This window comes from Salmo trutta, chromosome 32 (genome assembly GCF_901001165.1).
Source record: "Salmo trutta chromosome 32, fSalTru1.1, whole genome shotgun sequence".
Lineage (NCBI taxonomy): Eukaryota > Metazoa > Chordata > Actinopteri > Salmoniformes > Salmonidae > Salmo > Salmo trutta.
In genome coordinates, this window is record NC_042988.1 from 27902030 (window position 1) to 27923700 (window position 21671).

General features: G+C 45.3%; 1 protein-coding gene across 3 annotated transcripts in view; it reads left to right on the plus strand.

The window, feature by feature from the left end:
- The window catches only part of LOC115171624 (protein phosphatase 1 regulatory subunit 29-like), a 139533-nt gene that overhangs the window by 31280 nt on the left and 86582 nt on the right, over positions 1-21671 (plus strand). For 2 of the 3 annotated variants that reach the window (XM_029728600.1, XM_029728601.1), the window contains exon 2: positions 16593-16931. The gene's annotated coding sequence lies outside the window, so the exon portion shown is untranslated. Of the gene's footprint in view, positions 1-15486; positions 15527-16592; positions 16932-21671 lie in introns of those variants that run through there. The other variant, XM_029728602.1, reaches the window with a different exon arrangement.

Consider the following 21671-nt stretch of genomic DNA (forward strand, 5'->3'; position numbering starts at 1 on the left):
TGAGGTGAATGTTGATCAGAGTGAGATTTGTATGATGTGACGCGAGGTGAATGTTGATCAGAGTGAGATCTGTATGATGCGACGCGAGGTGAATGTTGATCAGAGTGAGATCTGTATGATGTGAGGTGAATGTTGATCAGAGTGAGATCTGTATGATGTGAGGTGAATGTTGATCAGAGTGAGATCTGTATGATGTGACGCGAGGTGAATGTTGATCAGAGTGAGATCTGTATGATGTGAGGTGAATGTTGATCAGAGTGAGATCTGTATGATGTGACGCGAGGTGAATGTTGATCAGAGTGAGATCTGTATGATGTGACGCGAGGTGAATGTTGATCAGAGTGAGATCTGTATGATGTGACGCGAGGTGAATGTTGATCAGAGTGAGATCTGTATGATGTGAGGTGAATGTTGATCAGAGTGAGATCTGTATGATGTGAGGTGAATGTTGATCAGAGTGAGATCTGTATGATGTGACGCGAGGTGAATGTTGATCAGAGTGAGATCTGTATGATGTGACGCGAGGTGAATGTTGATCAGAGTGAGATCTGTATGATGTGAGGTGAATGTTGATCAGAGTGAGATCTGTATGATGTGAGGTGAATGTTGATCAGAGTGAGATCTGTATGATGTGAGGTGAATGTTGATCAGAGTGAGATCTGTATGATGTGACGCGAGGTGAATGTTGATCAGAGTGAGATCTGTATGATGTGACGCGAGGTGAATGTTGATCAGAGTGAGATCTGTATGATGTGAGGTGAATGTTGATCAGAGTGAGATCTGTATGATGTGACGCGAGGTGAATGTTGATCAGAGTGAGATCTGTATGATGTGACGCGAGGTGAATGTTGATCAGAGTGAGATCTGTATGATGTGACGCGAGGTGAATGTTGATCAGAGTGAGATCTGTATGATGCGACGCGAGGTGAATGTTGATCAGAGTGAGATCTGTATGATGTGACGCGAGGTGAATGTTGATCAGAGTGAGATCTGTATGATGTGACGCGAGGTGAATGTTGATCAGAGTGAGATCTGTATGATGTGACGCGAGGTGAATGTTGATCAGAGTGAGATCTGTATGATGCGACGCGAGGTGAATGTTGATCAGAGTGAGATCTGTATGATGTGACGCGAGGTGAATGTTGATCAGAGTGAGATCTGTATGATGTGAGGTGAATGTTGATCAGAGTGAGATCTGTATGATGTGACGCGAGGTGAATGTTGATCAGAGTGAGATCTGTATGATGTGAGGTGAATGTTGATCAGAGTGAGATCTGTATGATGTGACGCGAGGTGAATGTTGATCAGAGTGAGATCTGTATGATGTGAGGTGAATGTTGATCAGAGTGAGATCTGTATGATGTGACGCGAGGTGAATGTTGATCAGAGTGAGATCTGTATGATGTGAGGTGAATGTTGATCAGAGTGAGATCTGTATGATGTGACGCGAGGTGAATGTTGATCAGAGTGAGATCTGTATGATGTGACGCGAGGTGAATGTTGATCAGAGTGAGATCTGTATGATGTGACGCGAGGTGAATGTTGATCAGAGTGAGATCTGTATGATGCGACGCAAGGTGAATGTTGATCAGAGTGAGATCTGTATGATGTGAGGTGAATGTTGATCAGAGTGAGATCTGTATGATGTGACGCGAGGTGAATGTTGATCAGAGTGAGATCTGTATGATGTGAGGTGAATGTTGATCAGAGTGAGATCTGTATGATGTGACGCGAGGTGAATGTTGATCAGAGTGAGATCTGTATGATGTGACGCGAGGTGAATGTTGATCAGAGTGAGATCTGTATGATGCGACGCGAGGTGAATGTTGATCAGAGTGAGATCTGTATGATGTGACGCGAGGTGAATGTTGATCAGAGTGAGATCTGTATGATGTGACGCGAGGTGAATGTTGATCAGAGTGAGATCTGTATGATGCGACGCGAGGTGAATGTTGATCAGAGTGAGATCTGTATGATGTGACGCAAGGTGAATGTTGATCAGAGTGAGATCTGTATGATGTGACGCGAGGTGAATGTTGATCAGAGTGAGATCTGTATGATGTGAGGTGAATGTTGATCAGAGTGAGATCTGTATGATGCGACGCGAGGTGAATGTTGATCAGAGTGAGATCTGTATGATGTGACGCGAGGTGAATGTTGATCAGAGTGATATCTGTATGATGTGACGCGAGGTGAATGTTGATCAGAGTGAGATCTGTATGATGTGACGCGAGGTGAATGTTGATCAGAGTGAGATCTGTATGATGCGACGCGAGGTGAATGTTGATCAGAGTGAGATCTGTATGATGCGACGCGAGGTGAATGTTGATCAGAGTGAGATCTGTATGATGTGACGCGAGGTGAATGTTGATCAGAGTGAGATCTGTATGATGTGACGCGAGGTGAATGTTGATCAGAGTGAGATCTGTATGATGTGACGCGAGGTGAATGTTGATCAGAGTGAGATCTGTATGATGCGACGCGAGGTGAATGTTGATCAGAGTGAGATCTGTATGATGTGACGCAAGGTGAATGTTGATCAGAGTGAGATCTGTATGATGTGACGCGAGGTGAATGTTGATCAGAGTGAGATCTGTATGATGTGAGGTGAATGTTGATCAGAGTGAGATCTGTATGATGCGACGCGAGGTGAATGTTGATCAGAGTGAGATCTGTATGATGTGACGCGAGGTGAATGTTGATCAGAGTGATATCTGTATGATGTGACGCGAGGTGAATGTTGATCAGAGTGAGATCTGTATGATGTGACGCGAGGTGAATGTTGATCAGAGTGAGATCTGTATGATGCGACGCGAGGTGAATGTTGACCAGAGTGAGATCTGTATGATGCGACGCGAGGTGAATGTTGATCAGAGTGAGATCTGTATGATGTGACGCGAGGTGAATGTTGATCAGAGTGAGATCTGTATGATGTGACGCGAGGTGAATGTTGATCAGAGTGAGATCTGTATGATGCGACGCGAGGTGAATGTTGATCAGAGTGAGATCTGTATGATGTGACGCGAGGTGAATGTTGATCAGAGTGAGATCTGTATGATGTGACGCGAGGGGAATGTTGATCAGAGTGAGATCTGTATGATGTGACGCGAGGTGAATGTTGATCAGAGTGAGATCTGTATGATGCGACGCGAGGTGAATGTTGATCAGAGTGAGATCTGTATGATGTGACGCGAGGTGAATGTTGATCAGAGTGAGATCTGTATGATGCGACGCGAGGTGAATGTTGATCAGAGTGAGATCTGTATGATGTGACGCGAGGTGAATGTTGATCAGAGTGAGATCTGTATGATGTGACGCGAGGTGAATGTTGATCAGAGTGAGATCTGTATGATGTGACGCGAGGTGAATGTTGATCAGAGTGAGATCTGTATGATGTGACGCGAGGTGAATGTTGATCAGAGTGAGATCTGTATGATGTGACGCGAGGTGAATGTTGATCAGAGTGAGATCTGTATGATGCGACGCGAGGTGAATGTTGATCAGAGTGAGATCTGTATGATGTGACGCGAGGTGAATGTTGATCAGAGTGAGATCTGTATGATGTGACGCGAGGTGAATGTTGATCAGAGTGAGATCTGTATGATGCGACGCGAGGTGAATGTTGATCAGAGTGAGATCTGTATGATGTGAGGTGAATGTTGATCAGAGTGAGATCTGTATGATGTGACGCGAGGTGAATGTTGATCAGAGTGAGATCTGTATGATGCGACGCGAGGTGAATGTTGATCAGAGTGAGATCTGTATGACAGGACACCTCAGTACAGCAGTACTGCCTATGACTAGACTACACTACACTGGACAACTCTGAACTGTAGGACATACTGTAGCATATACTGTAGGACATACTGTAGGATGTATAGTACTGTAGCATGAACTGTAGGACCTACTGTAGGATGTACTGTATAACATACTGTACTTTACATATAATGTAGGACATGCTGTAGGATATACTGTAGGACATACTGTAGAATGTACTGTAGCATGTACTGTAGGATATACTGTATTGTAGATATACTGTAGGACATACTGTAGGACATACTGTATGACATACTGTACTTTACATATAATGTAGGACATGCTGTAGATATACTGTAGGACATACTGTAGATATACTGTAGATATACTGTAGGACATACTCTAGCATATACTGTAGGACATACTGTAGATATACTGTAGGACATACTGTAGATATACTGTAGGACATACTGTAGATATACTGTAGGACATAATCTAGCATATGCTGTAGGACATACTGTAGATATACTGTAGGACATACTGTAGGACATGCTGTAGATATACTGTAGGATATGCTGTAGATATACTGTAGGACATACTGTAGGACATGCTGTAGATATACTGCAGGATATGCTGTAGATATACTGTAGGACATACTGTAGGACATGCTGTAGATATACTGTAGGACATACTGTAGGACATGCTGTAGATATACTGTAGGACATACTGTAGATATACTGTAGATATACTGTAGGACACACTGTAGATATACTGTAGATATACTGTAGGACATACTCTAGCATATGCTGTAGGACATACTGTAGATATACTGTAGGACATACTCTTGGACATACTGTAAGACATACCGTTTTTCTTAGCCTATTGTGCTGTAGCCTTTAGTAACCCACTTGGGAAATAATAAATCATAAATAAAGTTCAACTTCCATTGTTGAAGCATTGCTGTACCATTTTGTATTATATTTTAATACCTTTCTGAATCTGTGAGTGAGCACCAATTACATTTCATCACTCTGTGATGTGTACTCTCTCTCTGTCTTTCTCCTCCCCCTCCCCTCCCCTCTCTTCCCCTCCCCTCCTTTCAACTCTCCATTCTCCCCCGTGGAGACAGCGGAGGTCACAGTTCTCTAGCCTCTCTGGACAGTGTGTGTGTGAATGCTGTGTACATCCATGCGTATGTCTGGAAATGTGTGTGTATGCACAAGCGTGTTTGTGTGTTTGCAGGACTTTGATCCCCTCTCCTCCCTTTTGCTCTGACCACTCAGGGGGATAGAAGAAGCTTTATCTGAAGAGTATTATTGCAGTAAATGAGATGTCATGGTCAGCTCACCATGAAGCCAGTCTGACCTTCCTTTGACTCACATCTCTCCTGTCTGAAGGTGTGTCATTGAGGCAGAAGCGGAGGGAGAGAGGGAGGGATGGAGGGGGTGAGAGAGAGGGAGGGAAGGAGGGAGGGAGAGAGAAGGAAGGGGATGAGAGAGAGGGAGAGAGCAGAAGGGAAAGAGACAGAGGGAGAGAGAGGGAGAGGGAGGGAGAGAGAGAGAGAGGGAGAGAGCAGAAGGGAAAGAGACAGAGAGAGAGAGGGAGAGAGAGGGAGAGGGATGGAGAGAGAGAGAGAGAGAGAGAGAGAGAGAGAGGGAGGCAGGGACAGAAGGAGATATAGACCATAAGGAAGAGAAAGGGAGGCAGTGCGGTAGTGAAGAGTGAGCAGAGTGATCTTGGTTTGTGGCAGACTGAGTCTGTTCAGATACTGAGTTTCAGTGTGTGTGACAGAGAGGATCCCAGTTTGTCTACAGTTGAGTTTGGGATGAGATGGACTGAGTGTTCGTGTGTGTTCATGTGTGTGTGTGTGTCTGGTTCCGGCCAGTGTGACAGCTGCCCTCCACTGACTTTGTGTAAATAGCACAATAGCATGAGCAGGTGAATCCAGCTGTGTATTGACAGGGATCGCATTTTATATTGAAAGTCAACAGTGTTGTTTTGCTTCAATAGAGTGATCAGGGACATGCAACTACAGATTTCCTTCACAGAAAATACATTAGACAATAGCTTCATTTTCATCAGATGACAACAGAAGTGCAACGCTATATGAGCTTGAAATGTAATAGCAAGATCTTTCTTGGAAAAATGATGGATGGCCATCATATTTCTAATGTTTAGGCCTATCATAGAAAGAATGTAGCCAGCTTAAAGTTAGTCTTGCATTTCACCAGATAAAAATAGACTGGCTACACTGACAAAGAACGGGAGAAAAGTAGCTTCACATCAGTCAGAGCGGTCTCTGCTGATAGAATGATGGAGAACAGTAGCTTCACATCAGTCAGAGCGCTGTCTGCTGATAGAATGATGGAGAACAGTAGCTCCACATCAGTCAGAGCGCTGTCTGCTGATAGAATGATGGAGAACAGTAGCGCCACATCAGTCAGAGCGCTGTCTGCTGATAGAATGATGGAGAAAAGTAGCTTCACATCAGTCAGAGCGCTGTCTGCTGATAGAATGATGGAGAACAGTAGCTTCACATCAGTCAGAGCGCTGTCTGCTGATAGAATGATGGAGAACAGTATTTTCACATCAGTCAGAGCGCTGTCTGCTGATAGAATGATGGAGAATAGTAGCTTCACATCAGTCAGAGCGCTGTCTGCTGATACAATGATGGAGAACAGTAGCTTCACATCAGTCAGAGCGCTGTCTGCTGATAGAATGATGGAGAACAGTATTTTCACATCAGTCAGAGCGGTCTCTGCTGATAGAATGATGGAGAAAAGTAGCTTCACATCAGTCAGAGTGCTGTCTGCTGATAGAATGATGGAGAAAAGTAGCTTCACATCAGTCAGAGCGCTGTCTGCTGATAGAATGATGGAGAATAGTAGCTTCACATCAGTCAGAGCGCTGTCTGCTGATAGAATGATGGAGAACAGTAGCTCCACATCAGTCAGAGCGCTGTCTGCTGATAGAATGATGGAGAAAAGTAGCTCCACATCAGTCAGAGTGCTGTCTGCTGATAGAATGATGGAGAAAAGTAGCTTCACATCAGTCAGAGCGCTGTCTGCTGATAGAATGATGGAGAACAGTAGCTCCACATCAGTCAGAGTGCTGTCTGCTGATAGAATGATGGAGAACAGTAGCTCCACATCAGTCAGAGCGCTGTCTGCTGATAGAATGATGGAGAACAGTAGCTCCACATCAGTCAGAGCGCTGTCTGCTGATAGAATGATGGAGAACAGTAGCTTCACATCAGTCAGAGCGCTGTCTGCTGATAGAATGATGGAGAACAGTAGCTTCACATCAGTCAGAGCGCTGTCTGCTGATAGAATGATGGAGAACAGTATTTTCACATCAGTCAGAGCGCTGTCTGCTGATAGAATGATGGAGAATAGTAGCTTCACATCAGTCAGAGCGCTGTCTGCTGATAGAATGATGGAGAACAGTAGCTTCACATCAGTCAGAGCGCTGTCTGCTGATAGAATGATGGAGAACAGTATTTTCACATTAGTCAGAGCGGTCTCTGCTGATAGAATGATGGAGAAAAGTAGCTTCACATCAGTCAGAGTGCTGTCTGCTGATAGAATGATGGAGAATAGTAGCTTCACATCAGTCAGAGCGCTGTCTGCTGATAGAATGATGGAGAACAGTAGCTCCACATCAGTCAGAGTGCTGTCTGCTGATAGAATGATGGAGAAAAGTAGCTCCACATCAGTCAGAGTGCTGTCTGCTGATAGAATGATGGAGAAAAGTAGCTTCACATCAGTCAGAGCGCTGTCTGCTGATAGAATGATGGAGAACAGTAGCTCCACATCAGTCAGAGTGCTGTCTGCTGATAGAATGATGGAGAACAGTAGCTCCACATCAGTCAGAGCGCTGTCTGCTGATAGAATGATGGAGAACATTAGCTCCACATCAGTCAGAGCGCTGTCTGCTGATAGAATGATGGAGAACAGTAGCTTCACATCAGTCAGAGTGCTGTCTGCTGATAGAATGATGGAGAAAAGTAGCTTCACATCAGTCAGAGCGCTGTCTGCTGATAGAATGATGGAGAACAGTAGCTCCACATCAGTCAGAGCGCTGTCTGCTGATAGAATGATGGAGAATAATAGCTTCACATCAGTCAGAGCGCTGTCTGCTGATAGAATGATGGAGAACAGTAGCTCCACATCAGTCAGAGCGCTGTCTGCTGATAGAATGATGGAGAAAAGTAGCTTCACATCAGTCAGAGAGCTGTCTGCTGATAGAATGATGGAGAATAATAGCTTCACATCAGTCAGAGCGCTGTCTGCTGATAGAATGATGGAGAAAAGTAGCTTCACATCAGTCAGAGCGCTGTCTGCTGATAGAATGATGGAAAACAGTAGCTTCACATCAGTCAGAGCGCTGTCTGCTGATAGAATGATGGAGAAAAGTAGCTCCACATCAGTCAGAGTGCTGTCTGCTGATAGAATGATGGAGAACAGTAGCTTCACATCAGTCAGAGAGCTGTCTGCTGATAGAATGATGGAGAAAAGTAGCTTCACATCAGTCAGAGCGCTGTCTGCTGATAGAATGATGGAGAAAAGCAGCTTCACATCAGTCAGAGCGCTGTCTGCTGATAGAATGATGGAGAACAGTAGCTTCACATCAGTCAGAGTGCTGTCTGCTGATAGAATGATGGAGAACAGTAGCTTCACATCAGTCAGAGCGCTGTCTGCTGATAGAATGATGGAGAAAAGTAGCTTCACATCAGTCAGAGCGCTGTCTGCTGATAGAATGATGGAGAACAGTATTTTCACATCAGTCAGAGCGCTGTCTGCTGATAGAATGATGGAGAATAGTAGCTTCACATCAGTCAGAGCGCTGTCTGCTGATAGAATGATGGAGAACAGTAGCTTCACATCAGTCAGAGCGCTGTCTGCTGATAGAATGATGGAGAACAGTATTTTCACATTAGTCAGAGCGGTCTCTGCTGATAGAATGATGGAGAAAAGTAGCTTCACATCAGTCAGAGTGCTGTCTGCTGATAGAATGATGGAGAATAGTAGCTTCACATCAGTCAGAGCGCTGTCTGCTGATAGAATGATGGAGAACAGTAGCTCCACATCAGTCAGAGTGCTGTCTGCTGATAGAATGATGGAGAAAAGTAGCTCCACATCAGTCAGAGTGCTGTCTGCTGATAGAATGATGGAGAAAAGTAGCTTCACATCAGTCAGAGCGCTGTCTGCTGATAGAATGATGGAGAACAGTAGCTCCACATCAGTCAGAGTGCTGTCTGCTGATAGAATGATGGAGAACAGTAGCTCCACATCAGTCAGAGCGCTGTCTGCTGATAGAATGATGGAGAACATTAGCTCCACATCAGTCAGAGCGCTGTCTGCTGATAGAATGATGGAGAACAGTAGCTTCACATCAGTCAGAGTGCTGTCTGCTGATAGAATGATGGAGAAAAGTAGCTTCACATCAGTCAGAGCGCTGTCTGCTGATAGAATGATGGAGAACAGTAGCTCCACATCAGTCAGAGCGCTGTCTGCTGATAGAATGATGGAGAATAGTAGCTTCACATCAGTCAGAGCGCTGTCTGCTGATAGAATGATGGAGAACAGTAGCTCCACATCAGTCAGAGCGCTGTCTGCTGATAGAATGATGGAGAAAAGTAGCTTCACATCAGTCAGAGAGCTGTCTGCTGATAGAATGATGGAGAATAATAGCTTCACATCAGTCAGAGCGCTGTCTGCTGATAGAATGATGGAGAAAAGTAGCTTCACATCAGTCAGAGCGCTGTCTGCTGATAGAATGATGGAAAACAGTAGCTTCACATCAGTCAGAGCGCTGTCTGCTGATAGAATGATGGAGAAAAGTAGCTCCACATCAGTCAGAGTGCTGTCTGCTGATAGAATGATGGAGAACAGTAGCTTCACATCAGTCAGAGAGCTGTCTGCTGATAGAATGATGGAGAAAAGTAGCTTCACATCAGTCAGAGCGCTGTCTGCTGATAGAATGATGGAGAAAAGCAGCTTCACATCAGTCAGAGCGCTGTCTGCTGATAGAATGATGGAGAACAGTAGCTTCACATCAGTCAGAGTGCTGTCTGCTGATAGAATGATGGAGAACAGTAGCTTCACATCAGTCAGAGCGCTGTCTGCTGATAGAATGATGGAGAAAAGTAGCTTCACATCAGTCAGAGCGCTGTCTGCTGATAGAATGATGGAGAACAGTATTTTCACATCAGTCAGAGCGCTGTCTGCTGATAGAATGATGGAGAACAGTAGCTTCACATCAGTCAGAGCGCTGTCTGCTGATAGAATGATGGAGAACAGTAGCTCCACATCAGTCAGAGCGCTGTCTGCTGATAGAATGATGGAGAATAATAGCTTCACATCAGTCAGAGCGCTGTCTGCTGATAGAATGATGGAGAACAGTAGCTCCACATCAGTCAGAGCGCTGTCTGCTGATAGAATGATGGAGAAAAGTAGCTTCACATCAGTCAGAGAGCTGTCTGCTGATAGAATGATGGAGAATAATAGCTTCACATCAGTCAGAGCGCTGTCTGCTGATAGAATGATGGAGAAAAGTAGCTTCACATCAGTCAGAGCGCTGTCTGCTGATAGAATGATGGAAAACAGTAGCTTCACATCAGTCAGAGCGCTGTCTGCTGATAGAATGATGGAGAAAAGTAGCTCCACATCAGTCAGAGTGCTGTCTGCTGATAGAATGATGGAGAACAGTAGCTTCACATCAGTCAGAGAGCTGTCTGCTGATAGAATGATGGAGAAAAGTAGCTTCACATCAGTCAGAGCGCTGTCTGCTGATAGAATGATGGAGAAAAGCAGCTTCACATCAGTCAGAGCGCTGTCTGCTGATAGAATGATGGAGAACAGTAGCTTCACATCAGTCAGAGTGCTGTCTGCTGATAGAATGATGGAGAACAGTAGCTTCACATCAGTCAGAGCGCTGTCTGCTGATAGAATGATGGAGAAAAGTAGCTTCACATCAGTCAGAGCGCTGTCTGCTGATAGAATGATGGAGAACAGTATTTTCACATCAGTCAGAGCGCTGTCTGCTGATAGAATGATGGAGAACAGTAGCTTCACATCAGTCAGAGCGCTGTCTGCTGATAGAATGATGGAGAACAGTATTTTCACATCAGTCAGAGCGCTGTCTGCTGATAGAATGATGGAGAACAGTAGCTCCACATCAGTCAGAGTGCTGTCTGCTGATAGAATGATGGAGATAAGTAGCTTTACATCAGTCAGAGTGCTGTCTGCTGATAGAATGATGGAGAACAGTAGCTTCACATCAGTCAGAGCGCTGTCTGCTGATAGAATGATGGAGAAAAGTAGCTTCACATCAGTCAGAGCGCTGTCTGCTGATAGAATGCCCATTCGTGAATTATCATCTGTGATAGAAGTGCAACTGAAGCACAAAATGTGTCTGATGCCGAGCAGAAATTACAATAAGAAGCTTTTTAGATCTGTATTTACAAAACACGGCAAGATATTTATTTTGCATTTTATCTTTTTTTCCTGTGTGGAAAATGCAGAATTCTGTGTTAACACGACCCTTAAGTTTAACTTGCTATCTAAGTAGGTGGCTGAATTAATAAGGTGACAGGGCATCATATTCTGTTAGCTTTCGTCCGTGTTTCAGAAGTCAAAACCCTTTGGATGTTATTTGTACAGCTGCCACTGCTATGTTGATTTACTTGTGTTTTTTCTCCTGTCCGTTCTCAGCCCGCCTGCTCCTCCCCTCTTCTCTGAGCAGGGCAGGCCCGTTGCCCTAGCGACTCCTGACTCCACACAGACACAGCATGTAGACATGCTGCTGGAGAGACAGTATTGTTCTTCCTTCAGACAAGTGTGCATCAAAACTTTGTTCATTTGCACAATGTCTCTCGTTCACATTCGATTGTAAATGAAAAAAAAAGACATTCGGTAGCTTCTAAATATATGTATAACTTTGTAAACTGGATTGCCTGTCTTTGAAATTTGTTTATTTTCGTTTGCGCTCGTTAGCATATTAAGCTAGCAGCCTCCGTGGATATTTGCTATAACTAATTCTGTTAGCATTCTGGTAAAAGACACCCAATGTGATTTTTTCAGTTTATTTGGTGCCCCCTTGTGTACTAAACCGGTAATACCGTAAATCCCGGGGTGAGAGAAGGACAGTATGACAAGATGAGAATCTGGATACCGCCCAGCCCTGACACACCTTTTCTATTCCATACTGTCTGTACACACCATTATATATATATTTTTTTTTTACATTTTTACATTTATATATATATATATATACAGTTGAAGTTGGAAGTTTACATACACCTTAGCCAAATACATTTAAACTCAGTTTTTCACAATTCCTGACATTTAATCCTAGTAAAAATGCCCTGTCTTAGGTCAGTTAGGATCAACTCTTTATTTTAAGACTGTGAAATGTTTGAATAATAGTAGAGAGAATTATTTATTTCAGCTTTTATTTCTTTCATCACATTCCCAGTGCGTCAGAAGTTTACATACACTCAATTAGTATTTGGTAGCATTGCCTTTAAATTGTTTAACTTAGGGCAAAAGTTTTGGGTAGCCTTCCACAAGCTTCCCAAAATAAGTTGGGTGAATTTTGGCCCATTCCTCCTTACAGAGCTGGTGTAATTGAGTCAGGTTTGTAGGCCTCCTTGCTCGCACACTCTTTTTCAGTTCTGCCCACAAATTGTCTATGGGATTGAGGGCTTTGTGATGGCCACTCCAGTACTATGACTTTGTTGTACTTAAGCCATTTTGCCACAACTTTGCAAGTATGCTTGGGGTCATTGTCCATTTGGAAGACCCATTTGCGACCAAGCTTTAACTTCCTGACTGATGTCTTGAAATGTTGATTCAATATATCCACGTAATTTCCCTACCTCATGGTGCCATTTATTTTGTGAAGTGCACCAGTCCCTCCTGCAGCAAAGCACCCCCACAACAGTATGCTGCCACCCCCGTGCTTCACGGTTGGGATGGTGTTCTTCGGCTTGCAGGCCTCCCCCTTTTTCCTCCAAACATAACAATGGTCATTATGGCCTAACAGTTCTATTTTTGTTTCATCAGACCAGAGGACATTTCTCCAAAAAGTACGATCTTAGTCCCCATGTGCAGTTGCAAACCATAGTCTGGCTTTTTTTGTTGGTGGTTTTGGAGCAGTGGCTTCTTCCTTGCTGAGCGGCCTTTCAGGTTATGTCGATATAGGACTCGTTTTACTGTGGATATACACTGCTCAAAAAAATAAAGGGAACACTTAAACAACACATCCTAGATCTGAATGAAAGAAATAATCTTATTAAATACTTTTTTCTTTACATAGTTGAATGTGCTGTCAACAAAATCACACAAAAATAATCAATGGAAATCCAATTTATCAACCCATGGAGGTCTGGATTTGGAGTCACACTCAAAATTAAAGTGGAAAACCACACTACAGGCTGATCCAACTTTGATGTAATGTCCTTAAAACAAGTCAAAATGAGGCTCAGTAGTGTGTGTGGCCTCCACGTGCCTGTATGACCTCCCTACAACGCCTGGGCATGCTCCTGATGAGGTGGCGGATGGTCTCCTGAGAGATATCCTCCCAGACCTGGACTAAAGCATCCGCCAACTCCTGGACAGTCTGTGGTGCAACGTGGTGTTGGTGGATGGAGCGAGACATGATGTCCCAGATGTGCTCAATTGGATTCAGGTCTGGGGAACGGGCGGGCCAGTCCATAGCATCAATGCCTTCCTCTTGCAGGAACTGCTGACACACTCCAGCCACATGAGGTCTAGCATTGTCTTGCATTAGGAGGAACCCAGGGCCAACCGCACCAGCATATGGTCTCACAAGGGGTCTGAGGATCTCATCTCGGTACCTAATGGCAGTCAGGCTACCTCTGGCGAGCACATGGAGGGCTGTGCGGCCCCCCAAAGAAATGCCACCCCACACCATGACTGACCCACCGCCAAACCGGTCATGCTGGAGGATGTTGCAGGCAGCAGAACGTTCTCCACGGCGTCTCCAGACTCTGTCACGTCTGTCACGTGCTCAGTGTGAACCTGCTTTCATCTGTGAAGAGCACAGGGCGCTAGTGGCGAATTTGCCAATCTTGGTGTTCTCTGGCAAATGCCAAACGTCCTGCACGGTGTTGGGCTGTAAGCACAACCCCCACCTGTGGACGTCGGGCCCTCATTCCACCCTCATGGAGTCTGTTTCTGACCATTTGAGCAGACACATGCACATTTGTGGCCTGCTGGAGGTCATTTTGCAGGGCTCTGGCAGTGCTCCTCCTGCTCCTCCTTGCACAAAGGCGGAGGTAGCGGTCCTGCTGCTGGATTGTTGCCCTCCTACGGCCTCCTCCACGTCTCCTGATGTACTGGCCTGTCTCCTGGTAGCTCCTCCATGCTCTGGACACTACGCTGACAGACACAGCAAACCTTCTTGCCACAGCTCGCATTGATGTGCCATCCTGGATGAGCTGCACAACCTTAGCCACTTGTGTGGGTTGTAGACTCCGTCTCATGCTACCACTAGAGTGAAAGCACCGCCAGCATTCAAAAGTGACTAAAACATCAGCCAGGAAGCATAGGAACTGAGAAGTGGTCTGTGGTCACCACCTGCTGAACCACTCCTTTATTGGGGGTGTCTTGCTTGTTATTGCCTATAATTTCCACCTGTTGTCTATTCCATTTGCACAACAGCATGTGAAATTTATTGTCAATCAGTGTTGCTTCCTAAGTGGACAGTTTGATTTCACAGAAGTGTGATTGACTTGGAGTTACATTGTGTTGTTTAAGTGTTCCCTTTATTTTTTTGAGCAGTATATATACTTTTGTACCTGTTTCTTCCAGCATATTCACATGGTCCTTTGCTGTTGTTCTGGGATTGATTTGCACTTTTCGCACCAAAGTATGACGGCTGTGTGGTCCCATGGTGTTTATACTTGCGTAATCTTGTTTGTACAGATGAACGTGGTACCTTCAGGCGTTTGGAAATTGCTCCCAAGGATGAACCAGACTTGTGAGGTCTACATTTTTTTTCTGAGGTCTTGGCTGATTTCTTTTGATTTTCCCATGATGTCAAGCAAAGAGGCACTGAGTTTGAAGGTAGGCCTTGAAATACATCCACAGGTACACCTCCAATTGAATCAAATGATGTCAATTCGCCTATCAGAAGCTTCTAAAGCCATGACATAATTTCTGGAATTTTCCAAGCTGTTTAAAGGCACAGTCAACTTAGTGTATGTAAACTTCTGACCCACTGGAATTGTGATACAGTGAATTATAAGTGAAATAGTCTGTCTGTAAACAATTGTTGGAAAATGTACTTGTGTCATGCACAAAGTAGATGTCCTAACCGACTTGCCAAATCTATATTTTGTTAACAAGACATTTGTGGAGTGGTTGAAAAACGAGTTTTAATGACTCCAACCTAAGTGTATTTAAACTTCAGACTTCGACTGTATATATATATATATATATATATATATATATATATATATATATATATATATATTCCGGACTCTGGCATTGTTCTGATATTTCTTAATGTCTTTCTTTTTCTTTTTGTATTATGTGTGTATTCTTTTGTTTTGCTAGGCATTATTATTGCACTGTTGGAGCTAAAAACACAAGCATTTTGCTGCACCTGCGATAATATCTGCAAATCTGTGTATGTAGTGAATTAACTTTGATTTTATTTTATTTTGAAAGAGGGAGAGAAGGGTTGCAGAGAGAGGTTGAACGAAAAGAAGAAAGGGAGCATACAATGGAGGGAGGATGAAGTAGGTGAAGGACAGAATGAAGAAGGAAGAGAGATAGAGGTAGAGAAAGAAAGGCGGAGACAGGGAAGGGGCTGTTGCTAGGGACAACGGTACAATAATGAACCAAAGCCTCCCACACATTCCCTGCTTTATTTTCCTATTTTCCTTCTCTGATTCTATCTCTTTGTCCTTCCCTGCTCCCACTTTCTTCCCTCACTTTCTCAATTCCCTCCTGCCAACCATTTCTTTTGAACACATCCCTCTCCTCTCCCCAGTTCTTATTGCGTTTCTCTGTATTGCTCCCTCTTCCCCATCTCTGCTTCTCTCCCTTGTTCCCACCCACTCTCAAGCATCTATCTCCTGGCTATTCCCCCTTTCTTCCCTCTGTTCATCAGAGAACGCCAGCTGATGGAAAACCATAACACCCTCCCTCCTTCTCTTGCCCTCTCTTTCCAACTCCATCCTTCCCTCTTTTCCCTCCCTCTCCCTCTCTCTTGCTCTCTCTCTCGCTCCCTCTCCCTCTCTCTTTCTCTCTCTCTCTCTGCTCCCACATGTCTAGGGCTTTTATTTCTGTCAGATTACGGCATCTAGCAGCCAGCTAGAGGAGATTTCCCCTGGCACCTCCCATCTACCGCTCTCTCTCTCCTCTCTTCTCTCACATCCACCACTCTGTCCCCCTCCTCTTCTCTCCCATCCACCGCTCTCCTCTCCTCATCTCTCCCATCCAAGGCTCTCTCCTCTCCTCTTCTCTCCCATCTACCGCTCTCTCTTTCCTCTCCTCTTCTCTCCCATCCACTGCTCTCTCTCTTCTCTCCCATTTACCGCTCTCTCTCCTCTTCTCTTCTCTCCCATCCACCACTCTCTCTCTCCTCTCCTCTTCTCTCTCATCCACCGCTCTCTCTCTCTCCTCTCCTTTCCACCTCACTATCTCTTTCCACTATCATTCCGTCTCTCCTCACCTCTCCACCTCCATCCCTTTTTCACTTATCCAGAGTCCATGCTGCATGCATGTGAATGCTGTTTCGCCAATCACAACACTGTTTTAATAGCTAGTCTGATCTGTCCCTCTCCATTTGTCTTTTTGCAGCTCGTGGTCATACATCCCAGTGGGTTCTATGCTGTGAGTCACTACAGCAGTATTGAACCCCAGTAGTCTGGACCACAACCACAAACAACCAGTGACGGCTGTAGGACCACTCCACTTTACCGAAACTCAACCACAGACCGTTAGAGGCTCTCTCCCTGTTCCGCTACCTCACTTACCAAAACCACCTCTCCACCAAAACCACTGTGGCACGGGAGGAAGAGGAGGAAGAAAGAAGATCATGCCCAGAAGGAGAGTAAATCATCAGTGAAGAGAGGAGGTGATGCTTCTGGGTTAAGAAGGCAGACAGACAGACAGCAGACCAAGAGACAGGCAGATCAGGTAAAGGCAAACTGAGCAAACTGTCTTGTTCCTATTTATAACATTATGTTCTAAAGGAAGCTCCGGCTCAGGAACAGCTGTGTAGTGTTTGTTAAGCATCGTTGGATGTTCTCTTCTGTCAGGGTTTGTCAGGGCCCTATTCATTAAAAAACAAAGACGAGCGTTTCTTATTGGACAACTTCAGATAGTCCCTCCCTGTTTGTCTGTTTTCTTGCCACTTGGTGCCTAATGTATATGACCCAGGTATTTGTAAACCATTGGGAAATAGTTGCCCTTACATTACCCTGGGGGGTAATTAGGGTTAGGGGTACGGTTCACCGTGGGGTCAAGGGGTCAAGTTTTCTTTGTCTGGGCCTTGCATTAGCTGCCATGTCCTTAATCAGGCAGTAAGGGAGTTTCTGATTGACCTAAGGTGGCAGCTGCCATGGAAACAGGGTCAGTGGGTAACAGAGTGCTGACGTCCAGTTAATGTCACAACAGTGGATCTGGGCCAAGGCAGGTCACGTTACAGTGCCAACTTCAAGGATGTTACTTTATTGAGTCCAGCTCTCTTTTTATCACTGCCACACTGCTGGCTCTAGACTCAAACAATTAGCTCCCTTTTTGAGGAATGGTGTGTGTGTGTGTGTGTGTGTGTGTGTGTGTGTGTGTGTGTGTGTGTGTGTGTGTGTGTGTGTGTGTGTGTGTGTGTGTGTGTGTGTGTGTGTGTGTGTGTGTGTGTGCGTGCGTGTGTGTGTGTGGTTTGCCCACTTCCCAGCGCCTGCCATTCCACTTTTGAGAGAAAGGCCAACCCACACTGTTCCACCTTCCTAGTCCTTCTGAGATTGGTAAAATGGATGTCAGATTGATGTTTAGCTGGTGGGCCTAGAGGGAAGTCAGATTGATGTTTAGTTAGTGGGCTAGAGGGAAGTCAGATTGATGTTTAGCTGGTGGGCCTAGAGGGAAGTCAGATTGATGTTTAGCTGGTGGGGCTAGAGGGAAGTCATATTGATGTTTAGTTGGTGGGCCTAGAGGGAAGTCAGATTGATGTTTAGCTGGTGGGGCTAGAGGGAAGTCAGATTGATGTTTAGCTGGTGGGCCTAGAGGGAAGTCAGATTGATGTTTAGTTGGTGGGCCTAGAGGGAAGTCAGATTGATGTTTAGTTGGTGGTCCTAGAGGGAAGTCAGATTGATGTTTAGTTGGTGGGCCTAGAGGGAAGTCAGATTGATGTTTAGGGGCTAGAGGGAAATCAGATTGATGTTTAGGGGCTAGAGGGAAGTCAGATTGATGTTTAGCTGGTGGGCCTAGAGGGAAGTCAGATTGATGTTTAGCTGGTGGGCCTAGAGGGAAGTCAGATTGATGTTTAGGGGCTAGAGGGAAATCAGATTGATGTTTAGGGGCTAGAGGGAAGTCAGATTGATGTTTAGCTGGTGGGCCTAGAGGGAAGTCAGATTGATGTTTAGGGGCTAGAGGGAAATCAGATTGATGTTTAGGGGCTAGAGGGAAGTCAGATTGATGTTTAGCTGGTGGGCCTAGAGGGAAGTCAGATTGATGTTTAGCTGGTGGGCCTAGAGGGAAGTCAGATTGATGTTTAGCTGGTGGGCCTAGAGGGAAGTCAGATTGATTTTTAGTTGGTGGCCTAGAGGGAAGTCAGATTGATGTTTAGTTGGTGGGACTAGAGGGAAGTCAGATTGATGTTTAGCTGGTGGGCTAGAGGGAAGTCAGATTGATGTTTAGTTGGTGGGGCTAGCGGGAAGTCAGATTGATGTTTAGCTGGTGGGCCTAGAGGGAAGTCAGATTGATGTTTAGCTGGTGGGCCTAGAGGGAAGTCAGATTGATGTTTAGCTGGTGGGTCTAGAGTGAAGTCAGATTGATGTTTAGTTGGTGGGGCTAGAGGGAAGTCAGATTGATGTTTAGCTCGTGGGCCTAGAGGGAAGTCAGATTGATGTTTAGTTGGTGGGCTAGAGGGAAGTCAGATTGATGTTTAGCTGGTGGGCCTAGAGGGAAGTCAGATTGATGTTTAGCTGGTGGGGCTAGAGGGAAGTCATATTGATGTTTAGTTGGTGGGCCTAGAGGGAAGTCAGATTGATGTTTAGCTGGTGGGGCTAGAGGGAAGTCAGATTGATGTTTAGCTGGTGGGCCTAGAGGGAAGTCAGATTGATGTTTAGTTGGTGGGCCTAGAGGGAAGTCAGATTGATGTTTAGTTGGTGGTCCTAGAGGGAAGTCAGATTGATGTTTAGTTGGTGGGCCTAGAGGGAAGTCAGATTGATGTTTAGGGGCTAGAGGGAAATCAGATTGATGTTTAGGGGCTAGAGGGAAGTCAGATTGATGTTTAGCTGGTGGGCCTAGAGGGAAGTCAGATTGATGTTTAGCTGGTGGGCCTAGAGGGAAGTCAGATTGATGTTTAGGGGCTAGAGGGAAATCAGATTGATGTTTAGGGGCTAGAGGGAAGTCAGATTGATGTTTAGCTGGTGGGCCTAGAGGGAAGTCAGATTGATGTTTAGGGGCTAGAGGGAAATCAGATTGATGTTTAGGGGCTAGAGGGAAGTCAGATTGATGTTTAGCTGGTGGGCCTAGAGGGAAGTCAGATTGATGTTTAGCTGGTGGGCCTAGAGGGAAGTCAGATTGATGTTTAGCTGGTGGGCCTAGAGGGAAGTCAGATTGATGTTTAGTTGGTGGCCTAGAGGGAAGTCAGATTGATGTTTAGTTGGTGGGACTAGAGGGAAGTCAGATTGATGTTTAGCTGGTGGGCTAGAGGGAAGTCAGATTGATGTTTAGTTGGTGGGGCTAGCGGGAAGTCAGATTGATGTTTAGCTGGTGGGCCTAGAGGGAAGTCAGATTGATGTTTAGCTGGTGGGCCTAGAGGGAAGTCAGATTGATGTTTAGCTGGTGGGTCTAGAGGGAAGTCAGATTGATGTTTAGTTGGTGGGGCTAGAGGGAAGTCAGATTGATGTTTAGCTCGTGGGCCTAGAGGGAAGTCAGATTGATGTTTAGTTGGTGGGCTAGAGGGAAGTCAGATTGATGTTTAGCTGGTGGGCCTAGAGGGAAGTCAGATTGATGTTTAGCTGGTGGGGCTAGAGGGAAGTCATATTGATGTTTAGTTGGTGGGACTAGAGGGAAGTCAGATTGATGTTTAGCTGGTGGGGCTAGAGGGAAGTCAGATTGATGTTTAGCTGGTGGGCCTAGAGGGAAGTCAGATTGATGTTTAGTTGGTGGGCCTAGAGGGAAGTCAGATTGATGTTTAGTTGGTGGTCCTAGAGGGAAGTCAGATTGATGTTTAGTTGGTGGGCCTAGAGGGAAGTCAGATTGATGTTTAGGGGCTAGAGGGAAATCAGATTGATGTTTAGGGGCTAGAGGGAAGTCAGATTGATGTTTAGCTGGTGGGCCTAGAGGGAAGTCAGATTGATGTTTAGCTGGTGGGCCTAGAGGGAAGTCAGATTGATGTTTAGGGGCTAGAGGGAAATCAGATTGATGTTTAGGGGCTAGAGGGAAGTCAGATTGATGTTTAGCTGGTGGGCCTAGAGGGAAGTCAGATTGATGTTTAGGGGCTAGAGGGAAATCAGATTGATGTTTAGGGGCTAGAGGGAAGTCAGATTGATGTTTAGCTGGTGGGCCTAGAGGGAAGTCAGATTGATGTTTAGCTGGTGGGCCTAGAGGGAAGTCAGATTGATGTTTAGCTGGTGGGCCTAGAGGGAAGTCAGATTGATTTTTAGTTGGTGGCCTAGAGGGAAGTCAGATTGATGTTTAGTTGGTGGGACTAGAGGGAAGTCAGATTGATGTTTAGCTGGTGGGCTAGAGGGAAGTCAGATTGATGTTTAGTTGGTGGGGCTAGCGGGAAGTCAGATTGATGTTTAGCTGGTGGGCCTAGAGGGAAGTCAGATTGATGTTTAGCTGGTGGGCCTAGAGGGAAGTCAGATTGATGTTTAGCTGGTGGGTCTAGAGTGAAGTCAGATTGATGTTTAGTTGGTGGGGCTAGAGGGAAGTCAGATTGATGTTTAGCTCGTGGGCCTAGAGGGAAGTCAGATTGATGTTTAGTTGGTGGGCTAGAGGGAAGTCAGATTGATGTTTAGCTGGTGGGCCTAGAGGGAAGTCAGATTGATGTTTAGCTGGTGGGGCTAGAGGGAAGTCATATTGATGTTTAGTTGGTGGGCCTAGAGGGAAGTCAGATTGATGTTTAGCTGGTGGGGCTAGAGGGAAGTCAGATTGATGTTTAGCTGGTGGGCCTAGAGGGAAGTCAGATTGATGTTTAGTTGGTGGGCCTAGAGGGAAGTCAGATTGATGTTTAGTTGGTGGTCCTAGAGGGAAGTCAGATTGATGTTTAGTTGGTGGGCCTAGAGGGAAGTCAGATTGATGTTTAGGGGCTAGAGGGAAATCAGATTGATGTTTAGGGGCTAGAGGGAAGTCAGATTGATGTTTAGCTGGTGGGCCTAGAGGGAAGTCAGATTGATGTTTAGCTGGTGGGCCTAGAGGGAAGTCAGATTGATGTTTAGGGGCTAGAGGGAAATCAGATTGATGTTTAGGGGCTAGAGGGAAGTCAGATTGATGTTTAGCTGGTGGGCCTAGAGGGAAGTCAGATTGATGTTTAGGGGCTAGAGGGAAATCAGATTGATGTTTAGGGGCTAGAGGGAAGTCAGATTGATGTTTAGCTGGTGGGCCTAGAGGGAAGTCAGATTGATGTTTAGCTGGTGGGCCTAGAGGGAAGTCAGATTGATTTTTAGTTGGTGGCCTAGAGGGAAGTCAGATTGATGTTTAGTTGGTGGG